Source organism: Lactuca virosa, chromosome 4 (genome assembly GCF_052849685.1).
Source record: "Lactuca virosa cultivar CGN04683 chromosome 4, Lactuca_virosa_CGN04683_v6, whole genome shotgun sequence".
In the NCBI taxonomy this organism is placed as follows: domain Eukaryota; kingdom Viridiplantae; phylum Streptophyta; class Magnoliopsida; order Asterales; family Asteraceae; genus Lactuca; species Lactuca virosa.
In genome coordinates this window covers 490,386,368-490,398,124 of record NC_136429.1, presented here as the reverse complement: position 1 = coordinate 490,398,124, position 11,757 = coordinate 490,386,368, and positions in this window count along the sequence as shown.

Below are 11,757 nucleotides of genomic sequence, written 5' to 3'. Positions count from 1 at the left end.
CTTACATTTGACTAGTGTTAACAAACCCTCTTTAAGATATGTCACTCAAGTTACAATCTTGGAGTATGACTCTAAGAATTGTTTTGGAACGAAGTATAACTCATCTTTTTGATTTAACCATTTCAACAATTCATGACTCCTCTTCTTAGTCATAAGAATGCACTAAGATGACTTTAGAGGACCAATTGTGATATGGTATCTTAATCATTAAGATGATCATAAACATGATACTAAAGTACTCTCCCATCTTTTCAGATTTGAGAAACTTTTATCTTTCTGCCATACTTTGATTCTTCTTATTCGTTCTGTCTCACATTGAAACTTCTCCAATGCTACAGACTTATACTTAAACTTATAAGTATAACCATATTTATTGAACTTAAGTAAATCATGACGAATAGTCTTCTTGATTTTTTTTGGTGGACTTGACCAGTCACAAGAATGTGTACTCGATCCCTTAGTCCTTTCCTTATTCACATAAGGAATTAGTCTTAATTTTCCAAGCTGAAAGTTCTCATTCATCATACTATACAACTTGCATGATTCCAAGTTTCGGTCCAATTGAACCTTGGGTGATGAGAATCTTTCCTTATTTGGTAATATTAGACACTACCACAACCGAAAGAATCAAATCCATTTTTCCAATATTGCTATCAATGGAATCTTATAAGCAACAACTTTTCACAAATGCCATTGTAAGGATACTTAAAATACATAAAATCAAAACCTTTTTCTTTTATTTTAAAACTTTGCGGAAAAACTTATCCTTACAATCCATATGAAAACCTTGTTGTTATCTATTCCTAAGCAATATAAATATCATAACTCTTAAGTAATAGCCCAAAATTCTGATCACCGAACCATGCGATTGAAATCCATCTTCGCGATCAGAATCAACATGTACTTAATAGAGTTAGACATTGGACTTTACCTGAAGTAGAGCCAAACTTATTGACTTTAACATCCTTAGGTAAATTTGGCAGCTTCGTAACCAATGCCCCTTCCTTTGGCAATAGTTACCTATGGACCCTTGATAATGGGACTATCTCAGACTTCGCCTCTCTTTTTACCATTGGGTCAACCGAGTTGACTATGGCCGATCCCTTTCCATTGGGAAGAGAGAGCTTTACTGGATATCCAATGTCATCATTGTCAATGTCCATAGCGTTTTAGGAAGTTGATCTTGGCAAATAGATAAGATCATTAAGGGTCTTGTCTTAGTCTGTTTCATAGGATTCCCAAAAGAACTCACTATGTGACTTAGAAAGTAGTTGAGCCACCAACTTTCTCAAGACTTTGACACCCAACTCTCCCGGCTTGTCAATATGTGACTACATCTCCAAGATGTGATCACACCTAGACATTGCCTTGCCAATAGGGCTTGAGTGACCTTAAACTTTTTAGGAACTTGTGGGTTAGGGAGAATAATTGGAGGAGGTGAAAGAAGTATGATATCCATGGGACATCATCTTCATTTAGGAAAGCTTGTTTCAAGAGATTTGGGAAGATCATAAATGTCTAGACCAGACATCTTTTTGGGAGATATTCAAGATAGTTGATTTAAAGTCCTTAATATGACACCCAATATGAAATATTAAGGCTAGGACCCAACAAACTATTTTATAACTTAGAAGAGGGATGCCGAAATCCAAGCTATAAAATATTTGAAGGTAGGTGAATGACGATTCACCAATTTCCACCATGAAACACGAAATAATTTATTAGGTTTAATTGGATTTGAAAGTCCTAGAACTTTGAGATTCATTGAACTGTTCAAAGGCATGTTTCAATCTCGAGTGTGCCCTTCAGGTTTTGTGACTGGGATGCCGAACATCACAAAACAAGGTGTGAATAACCATGCAAATATACTTGGTACCCTTAATATTTACCCCTTAATTAGTGTGCCGGTTAACCACACACGCTCCACCGATACTATGATAAATATTAAGTTACCCTTTGCCTACCTTGTTAAGTCCAGGTTAGTGTGTCGGTTAACCACACACGCTCCACTAACGACTTAAGCAAAGTGCAAAGTGTAATTTCATGGGTTAGCACCAAATTCACATTTTCCTAAGTAACTAAGATTGGGTATTAATAAGAGTTTAGTTACTTAGTATTTATCATTAATACTTTTAATGAAAGGAGAATTATAGTCCTTGTCCTACCCGTTCGGCTAACGACCCTCCACCAGTCAAGGAAGCGGTGGGTGAGAGTGGACACCCATTAAACTGCCATTTTATAGGCAGTAACCTTATACCCCCCTTATAGACCGGCTTCGTGAATAAGGCCTACTAACGGTAAGACTGACTTTACTCTTATACATATATATAAATATTATTAACTTATAATATTATAAAGTATAAGGGTTGAATTTTAACTTTTAAAATTCTAAGGGCTAACTTGGAATTAAAGTATTCATAAGTGAAAACTTTTCAAATTCCAAAACTTAAGGGCAAGTTTTGAAACTATTCAAAACTAATTAATTCCATAACTTATGAGTTTAAAGTAGTTTTAATTAAAAAAAAAAATACTCTTCAAGTTCCATAACTTGAGGACAAGTTATGGAAGACTTTAAACTAATTAATAAAAAAAATAACTTTTTTTTATTGTAACTTATGGAACTAATTATGGTTACACTTTTTTTTTTAATTTAATGAAGAGACTCTTGAACCTCCATAACTTGAGGACAAGTTATGGAGTCATAAAACCATTTAATTAGAACTAGACTCTTCATTTTGTAACCTTTGCCAACTTTTATGAGTTTTATGATTCTTAAATGTGACTTTTCATATAACTTGAGGACAAGTTACAAAAACACACTTTGGAATCAACTCTTAGATTAAAATGGATTGAAAACAACTATTTCACACAACTTTTCTATTAATCTAAGAACCTCATAAGAACAAGATAATTCAAATCATCAATCTTCAAGAAATTAGCATGAACATACAAACTAATACAAATCTTGAAATTATGACAATTATCTTAGAAATTGGATTAGCATGAACATTACCACATCAAAACCAAGTTTATAAGTCCAAAAACATCTTAGGGTAATGTTCCTAGTCCAATTCCAGCCAAAACAATCGAATATATGCATCCAACTCGATTTTTCAGCTACTTTTGCAAGTATAACAAGAAAACAAGCCTAGGCTCTGATACCACTGTTGGGTTTTGAGCATTCTAACACTCCTAAGTGTACATGCAACCCTAAATACCTTGGATCTATGTTTTCTCTATTATACATACAATTATGAACATCCAAGGTATTATCCTAATCTAGCATACAAAATAATAAATATAACAAGATAGAATACATACCTCTTTGATGTAGAATGTCTTCATGAAGCTTGAGTGCCTAGTGCCCCAAGTGTGACACCTCAAATGGTTAACACAACACCAACTACAGTTGGAATAACTTTAGAGAAACTTGAATACTCCTTGAAATCGTCTAGCCCTCACACTCACACATTAGTCCATGATTTCTTGAGCCATGGGATTCTTTTATATGGTGGCTAATAGGGTTACACCATGTAACTGATAACTTTACCCATTCCTTATGCTCCATGGATTTTAACCTCCATGGAGTATCCATGGGTCACCCCATGGACTTAGTCCAACATAAGAAATCTTGGATCACAAGCCCACATATATAAGAATGAATGATTTACACAATCAACCCATATATTTAATTAGTCTCCTTTTGATCACTTAATTAATTCCAAATTAATTCTTGATCAATACTAATTAAATAACCTTATTAATATATTAGAACTTATAATATATTAACCAACCTTAAGTGTTATTTCTCTCATTATAGTCTATCCAAATACATGATGTCATGCAACCCAAATGGACCATGTCGGGTCGGGTCAAGTCTTACCAATTATAGTTATGGACTTAGACATTAATCCAACAAAATATCCTCAGAAGAAACAACGTTTTCACAGTCGTATGCGTCGGCATCGATTTCATCCTCCTTTAACTCAAGGAAGGGTAAAATCATACGATGTATCTTCTTCCCTATCTCGCAATCAAGACGCAATTGAGTAATATTGGTGTATAAACGCTTAGCAATTAAACAAAACACATTTCGTTGTTTTAAAAGCTTCAAATTATCTCTTTGCAAATAAATTGTTTCATCCCTAGACATAATCAACTCATTCTCCTTCTGCTCAATCCACATTCGCCTCTCCTCACTCTTCGATGACACCCTGCTGATTTGATCAGTTAGGTTAGAGTTTGTGACGCGAGTTTGAGTTAAACTTCCACTTAAACTAGAAAATTTAGATTTTAAACTATTGAGTTCATTTTCGTAGTCAGTTATTGGAATTTTCAGAGAGATAAGAATAGATTGTACCTTCTGGATCAACTCGTCACAATCGTTGATCTGCTGACTGACAGGCTTTGCAGCGAAACAACGGTCTTGTCTTTCCTTCTCTCCATCATTTCCTCCATTAGTGGTATAGCCTCGCATGTGTGACACTCCAGACGTCACCATCAAACATCTTCCTGTATTGTCCTCTTCCTTCACCAACAAAGCCTTGCCATGAGTTGGCTTCCTCACTTCTTCATCCTCTGAATCATTCGACCAAATTTCAACTCCTCCAAATTCATCATCGACCGTATTTACCTGCACAATAAGAGCATTCATGGTGTTGTTAGATCCTGCTTTCTTCTTCCTGATTTCCTCCAAACGCCTTGTGAGGTTCGCTTCCTCGTCCTCATCTTCGTTCTTCTCAGACATCTTTCTGAGCATGCAGTCTTTTGCGAAGTGATTTTTACCTCCACAGTTGTGACAGGTAAAGCCCGAGTCACCTCCAAGTTTCGGTTCCTTCTTTTGTTCTTCCGTCTAAGAAACACCTTTTGGTTCCTCCTTTGCTTTCTCGGTGCTGTAACTGCCATGCCAGTTTCGGTTCTTGTTTGTTGGGAACCTCCTCTTGATGAACTTCTTGGGACTTGACACCATCAGAGCATAATCTTCGCTTGTTAGATCATATTCAGAGAGATCCAGATCTTCTTCCTCCTCAGCTGCATTCTTTCCTTTGGAGATCAAAGCTAAGGATCCCATGCTAGAAACTACATTTGTTTCTTTGGTCAAGGCACTCTCATGCGACTTTAGAATTCCCACCAATTTTGCAAGAGAATAACTCTTGAACTGTTCATGTCCCTTCACTGTTGACACCACAGCCATCCATTCCGATCTAAGGCCATTCATCAATGTTACCTTCTGTTCAATAACCTTCCTTTCGATCCCATGCTTAATCATCTTGCTTAAGAGATGATTGAAGCGATCGAAGGATTGAACGAGCTTCTCTTCAGGCTTCTGCTTAAAATCACCGAATTCTGAGAGCAACAGTGTTTGGATTGAGTGCTCAAGATCTTCATCTGTAGAGTACAATTCCTTCAACCTGACCCATATTTCCTTTGCTGCCGTGCATGAGCTTACCAGCCGAAACGTAGCTGACTATAGTACAAACCTTATCATCCTTAAGGCTTTGATATTGCACTGAAACTTTTCCTTCTCATCCTGAGGGATATCTTTCACGTCACTAATGAGTTGATTATATTCCTTTTGAGTTTTAACAACTCTTGAAGTACTTGCATGAACGAATGGACCAACAGTGATCGCCTCCCAGATTAAGTATCCATTATCTTCTAAGCCAATCACGTAGTCTTCAAAGTGATTCGCCCAGACCTCATAATCTTGAGTATATAAAATAGGAATCCTTGTTGTCGATCCTATGTTGTTTGAGATGTTGATTGGGTTTGACTGAGAATCGTCCATGGATGTGTTGATGCTTGTTTAAACCTGCTTAAGATCATACTTGTAAATAACGTTTGGGTAAGATCAAATATTTGAAGAACCACGTCAATAGCAGATGACGGCTCTATAAATATCAATCTAAGCGGAAAACCCTAAGATCTTCTTCAACAGAAGAGATGTGTATGGATTACATAGTCTCCTGCTCTGATACCAATTGATGAGTTGAAAAACTCTTAGATCGATTAAATCTTTAACATATTAAACAATAAAATCAAATCAACATAGAGAACACAACATGGAATCAAATAATGCTGAATGATTCAAACGTAGTCACGCCTCAGTAGAGCTCGACAAAGAACTTCCACTGTAGAGGCGAGCTAGGGTTTCGTAGTACAAGTCAAAACAATAATTATCAAAAGCGCTCTCGACAAAGGCTGCATGCATGCACCTTATATACTAAACCCTAAATAAAACAATCACAGTTGGACATGCCCAAACTGGATAGTAAAAATGGGCTAAGGACCGAGCCCATGACGCAACACTATAAAACCGAACATTTAGCCAAAACAACACAACTTACCAACTTCAAATGTACAAGGATAGAAACATTTTATTCTTACATTTGACAAGTGTTATAAACCTTTGTAACGCTCGTAGATTCGGGCTAGTCAATTTAGAAACGATAAGCGTCAAAAATGACTTTTAAATAGAAGATTATTTATAATGAATAATCTTAACCAAGTCATAGTATATGTTACAAGGGTTCCGTACGTATAAAGAACGCCGAAATCCGAGTTATAACGAAGAAGTTATGGCTCGTCGAAGTTTTTCGGCAAAACCGGCACGGCACCGCGAGACGTAAATAGTGAATTTACGATGGAGGACTTTTTAGCCTTAGAAATCTAAACAAAAGTTACAGTTTACGTTAAACCGAGAACGTACAAAAAAAAGAACACCCAAATCTGACTTCGTATGAGGAAGTTATGAATTTTCTAAGATTTGGCATAAGAGTGCACGACCCGAAACTCGAATTTTAGATTGAGCGGTTTTTGGCCTACGCGACCTAAATGAGAGTTGAAGATATCATTAATAGGGACTCAACGGTAAAAAGATAGACGAAAACGGAGTCTGTATGTAGAAGTTATGAATTTTACGCGGACATTTAACAGTATAATCTCCTCGTACTGTTAAATTTAAGATCGGTCAAGAATTAGCCGACGGAGTCAAAATGAAAGTTGTAGATCTTATTTTTACCTACGCGTGGATATAAAGAAAATCATAAACGGAGCTCGTATGCGAAAGTTACGGGATTTAGAAGTCGGCAGGGTGTTGCTCCAAAAGGGGTGACGTGGCACAATCTTGGCCATTGCTTTCTCCCCATGCCTTGCCACTAGATGGTGACATGTGGTACTAATTTCAGCCATATTTCACCCTATAAATACAACCCCTTCCACCCTCATTTCTTCACAACTCCACCTTTCTCTCTCTACTCTCTCTCTAAACCTCTCAAAACTCCCCTAGCGCTAGAAGAAAGCCCCAGAGCCCGAGACGAAGAGCTTTCGGCTCGGAAGTTCTGCCCCTGCAGAGCCCGACTTCTAGCCAAACCTCCTCGTAGGTAAGATACGCCTACCCTATTTTAAATATAGCTTTTATTTAAATATAATATTGTTATTAGGAACTTATAATAAATATTTGGGCTATTATTACGAGTTGTATAAGTGTCGTTATAATATCTTTTTAACCACTCGCGGTACGGGGAATCTGGTTTAAAGGGCCACATAGGGTTGTTGGATTTCAGAATTGTTATATGCCAAAATGGTCCTGCCCTCCGGTGTTTTATGTCTGGCCCCTGTCTGTACATAGTGGTTGAAGAATATTGTTTAACGCTTATATAATAGTAATAATAGCTAGACTATCAATTAGTCTCAGTGAATATTAAACTAAACTCTAGTGGTAATGATACTAGGTTTCATCGAAAGAAAATAAATTAATAGAAGCGAAGCGCTGTCTGAGTTCGGAATCACCACCTTAACAAGTGAGTGCATAGTCCCTTTCATCTTACTCATAGATATGAAGTATTTAATATAAATTACGTGATATGTGTGCATATTATCTGTATACTTGCCGTCTGTGCTGGGTGAAAGATTTTTATACATGTTTTAAATGATTTAAACTGTATATGTATTTTATATCTACAAAATGTGTTGGGTAAAACATGGGTAGATGAAATAGTTGATGTGTGACAAAAACAAAATGATGAGAGGTGATATAGACCATGAGATAAGGGTGAGAGGTAAACCATGAGAGAAGCCTTTTACCCATGTGTTGGCCCTGTCATTCAGCAGAGTATGGATGACAACCACAGACGATTCTAGACAGTCTAGTGGACACTAGCAGGCTCGCAACCTGTAGGTGTTTTGAACTGTGTGCTCACCAGCTGTACTCTAAAAACCCCTTGACATGTGTTGTGAGAGGAGTCTCGAAAACGACACTGTCGATAGACGAGATTAACCCTGGCGACTATGCAACATAGTGCCTAAACCCCTTGACATGTGTTATGAGAGGAGTCTCGGAATCGATACTGTCGATAAAAGAGAATAACCCTGGCGACTATGAGACTTAGTGCCTATTGAGTAAACCATGGCAACGATGGACTTCGTGCCGATTCCTTAGGATAATCCTTAGGAATGAATGAATGATGAATAACTGATTCTTAGGGTAGATCCTTAAGAGTAAATAAGATAATGGGGATGAGTAATTGGGTTGATTGATTGTTTGATGATTAAACATAATGATTATATTATTGTGGGTTGAAAACCCTATGTACTCACCAGCTTTCCCAACCTGACCCACTCAAGCTTATTTGTATCACAGGTGTCGGTATGAAGCTACTTTACATTGAGAGATTTAAAAGAGATGTAGATTACTAGTGTAAATGAATGTAAGTTCTGTTTATGTTTATGTTTCTGTATTGACGATGACATCCCATGGTTTTGAAAATGAATAAAAATACATTTCTTCAGAAATGCTTTGATAATGTATTTATCATGTTTTTCTGGGAACAAATTCCGTAACATTTTTATTAAAAGAGGTACTCTGATTTTTATAAAGCATAAACAAAATCGGTCTTTCCTGGCCGTGAAAATGGGGATGTCACAGTTGGTATCAGAGCATTAGTTTAAGCGAACTAGGAATTTGTAGGATTTCTAGACTTAAACTTAGAATGCTAAGCGATGATTGTGAGATGTGAGCACTAGTTTATTTTGGGAATTATGCCTAAAATGCTTTTATGTGCTAAGTGCTTTGTGCCTGATATGTTGTTATTTGTTCGGATCTATGGTCTGTTGCCGACCGGATCTGGAAACCTTATGTGTTTAGGACTCTGAACGTACGGCTACGATATTAGAAAAAACATGTAAACGTTTCGGAGTGATAAGGACGGTTTAAACGACTATCCTAAATAAAGATCTAAATTCACCTTATCAGGTGTATAGATCAAAATGGCAAGAACCCGCAGTGGAACCGGGAATGCAAATGGAAATAGAAACCAACCTCCAGTGATTGAGCAAATACCGGTTGTGGTAGCCGCTCCTGAGCCAATAACGATGGCCAGAGTGCAAGCGATGATCCAGATGATGTTGGATCGTCAAATGAAGGAAACCAGACGTTTGCTCCAACAGAATCGAGAGGATGCTACCATACTGATCGAACAGCCCGAGTTGAACGAAGGGCAGTCTGAGGAAGGAAACTACAGCAGGACCGTTGGTCAAGCTGATCCGCCGATGATTAGGTGGAACAAGCAAGATGATGGTGTCGAGAGGAATGGATGTAAGTACAAAGATTTTCTAACTTGCAAGCCATCGACTTTCACTGGGAAGGAAGATCCGATCGGAGTTATGGATTGGGTCTTAGAGATGGAATTAGCCTTCATGACATGTGGTTGCAAAGGCAAGCTACAAACCACGTTTGCAGTGCGTCAGTTCCGAGGAGGCGCAATGCATTGGTGGAACACCTTGGGGAAGACTTTAAGCCCCAATGAGCCCCTGCAACTAACATGGGCAGAATTTTTGGGGCAGTTCAAACGCAAGTACTGCTCAACCCAAAACCTCCTCGAGCTAGAGAACCAATTCTTGACCTTGAAGAAAGGAAGCATGTCAATTGATGAATACACCAACAACTTCACAGAGAAGATGGAGTTCGCCTTGCGTCTTGTTCTGGATGAGCTGACAAAAATCGACAAGTACGCAAATGGACTTCCATGGGAGTACGCAGTGTCAGTGCGTCAGACACCTACTTTGGAGGCAACTATCTGGGCTGCCAAGTCTGTGGAGGATATGATTAAGGGAAGAGCTGCCAGCAAGGTTGAGTTTGGCGAGAAGAGGAAGTTCGAGGGGTCTGCAAATCCCAACAATAAGAAGATCAAGTCTGGTTCAAAAGAGTTTAGTGGAGGAGGAAACGAAGCGAAATGGTGCGAGAAGTGCAAGAAGAAGCACTTCGGGAAATGTAGCGAGGAAGTGACCTGCTACAAGTCTGGGAAGACCGGGCATTACCCAATGAGTGCACCACCAACAAAAGGGTGTGTTATGAATGTCGTGAAGAAGGGCACGTTGCTAAGGATTACCCGAAGAAGAAAGAGGCGGTAAGACCAAACATTCCACCGAAACCGAAGGCAATAGCGTTCCATATGATCCTCGATGAAGAAGATGGCAATGAAAGGGATCAAGAATGAGTATCTATGAAGTAGTCGTGTAGATAGTACCACGTGGTGTAGCCTATTACAGGCATAGTATAGGTTGAACTTGAACACCTATGTAATCGTTTCAGGGAATAATATAAAACCTTCATTTTGTTATTTGATGAGTCAAGCTGTTATGTGATTTTCTTGTATGGTGACTTGGGTGAACTGCGAGACAATACTTGGGACGAGTATGAGTAGGTGTGAAGGGTAGTAGAGGCCTACACTACCGGAAACACAGGACTCACGCTTGGATCAGGGAAAGTCACAAGGTTACCAAGGAGCTAGTAATTGATCTCGTTTTATTCAAGTAGGTCATTACCATCGTTTCGGCAATGACTAAGAAGATGATTGTTATTCCGACCCTAGTGGTCATATCAAATTGAGTCCGTCTACGCTGAGTATGTTATGTGGTTCAGAGAATCAAGTTCGATGTAGCATCTGGCTTATGATGGAAGATTGAAATAAAAAGCGAGCAGTAGAGGTATCGAAAAAAGTTGCTTGTAGCTAGAAATACTACCTTTTAATACGAGATTAGAACATGAACGAAAGTATAGTCTGTTCTGGAAGACTCTAAGAGACCTGAGTCTAAGCGTTGCAACATACGATGATAGGTCATTAGAATATGACACATCGTTCCATTGTAGTAATTAAAAAAAAACTTATCTTAAGTTTGTATCTAGTGAGGATCGAGATTGTGACTTGAAGGTCATAATTTGGAGTCTAACGTGAGATAAGGAGCAAGTGCAAGATCGAGCACGGCCTGCAGTTGAGAAGTCCAAGAATTAGATACTCATTCGAAGGAACATATAAGTTACGATTATTACCTAGGATAAAGAGATAACGTACAGAGTCATTATACAGCCCTGTTTCGTTGATGATTCCGGGACGTAATCATCCTAAGGGGGAGATAATTGTAACACCCGTAGATTCGGGCTAGTCAATTTAGAGACGATAAGCGTCAAAAATGACTTTTTAATAGAAGATTATTTAAACAAGTAATAGTATATGTTACAAGCGTTCCGTACATATAAAGAACGCCGAAATCCGAGTTATAACGAAGAAGTTATGGCTCTTCGAAGTTTTTTCGGCAAAACCGGCACAGCACCGGGAGACGTAAATAGTGAATTTCCGATGGAGGACTTTTTAGCCTTAGAAATCTAAACAAAAGTTATAGTATACGTTAAACCGAGAACGTACAAAAAAAGAACACCCAAATCTGACTTCGTATGAGGAACTTATGAATTTTCTAAGA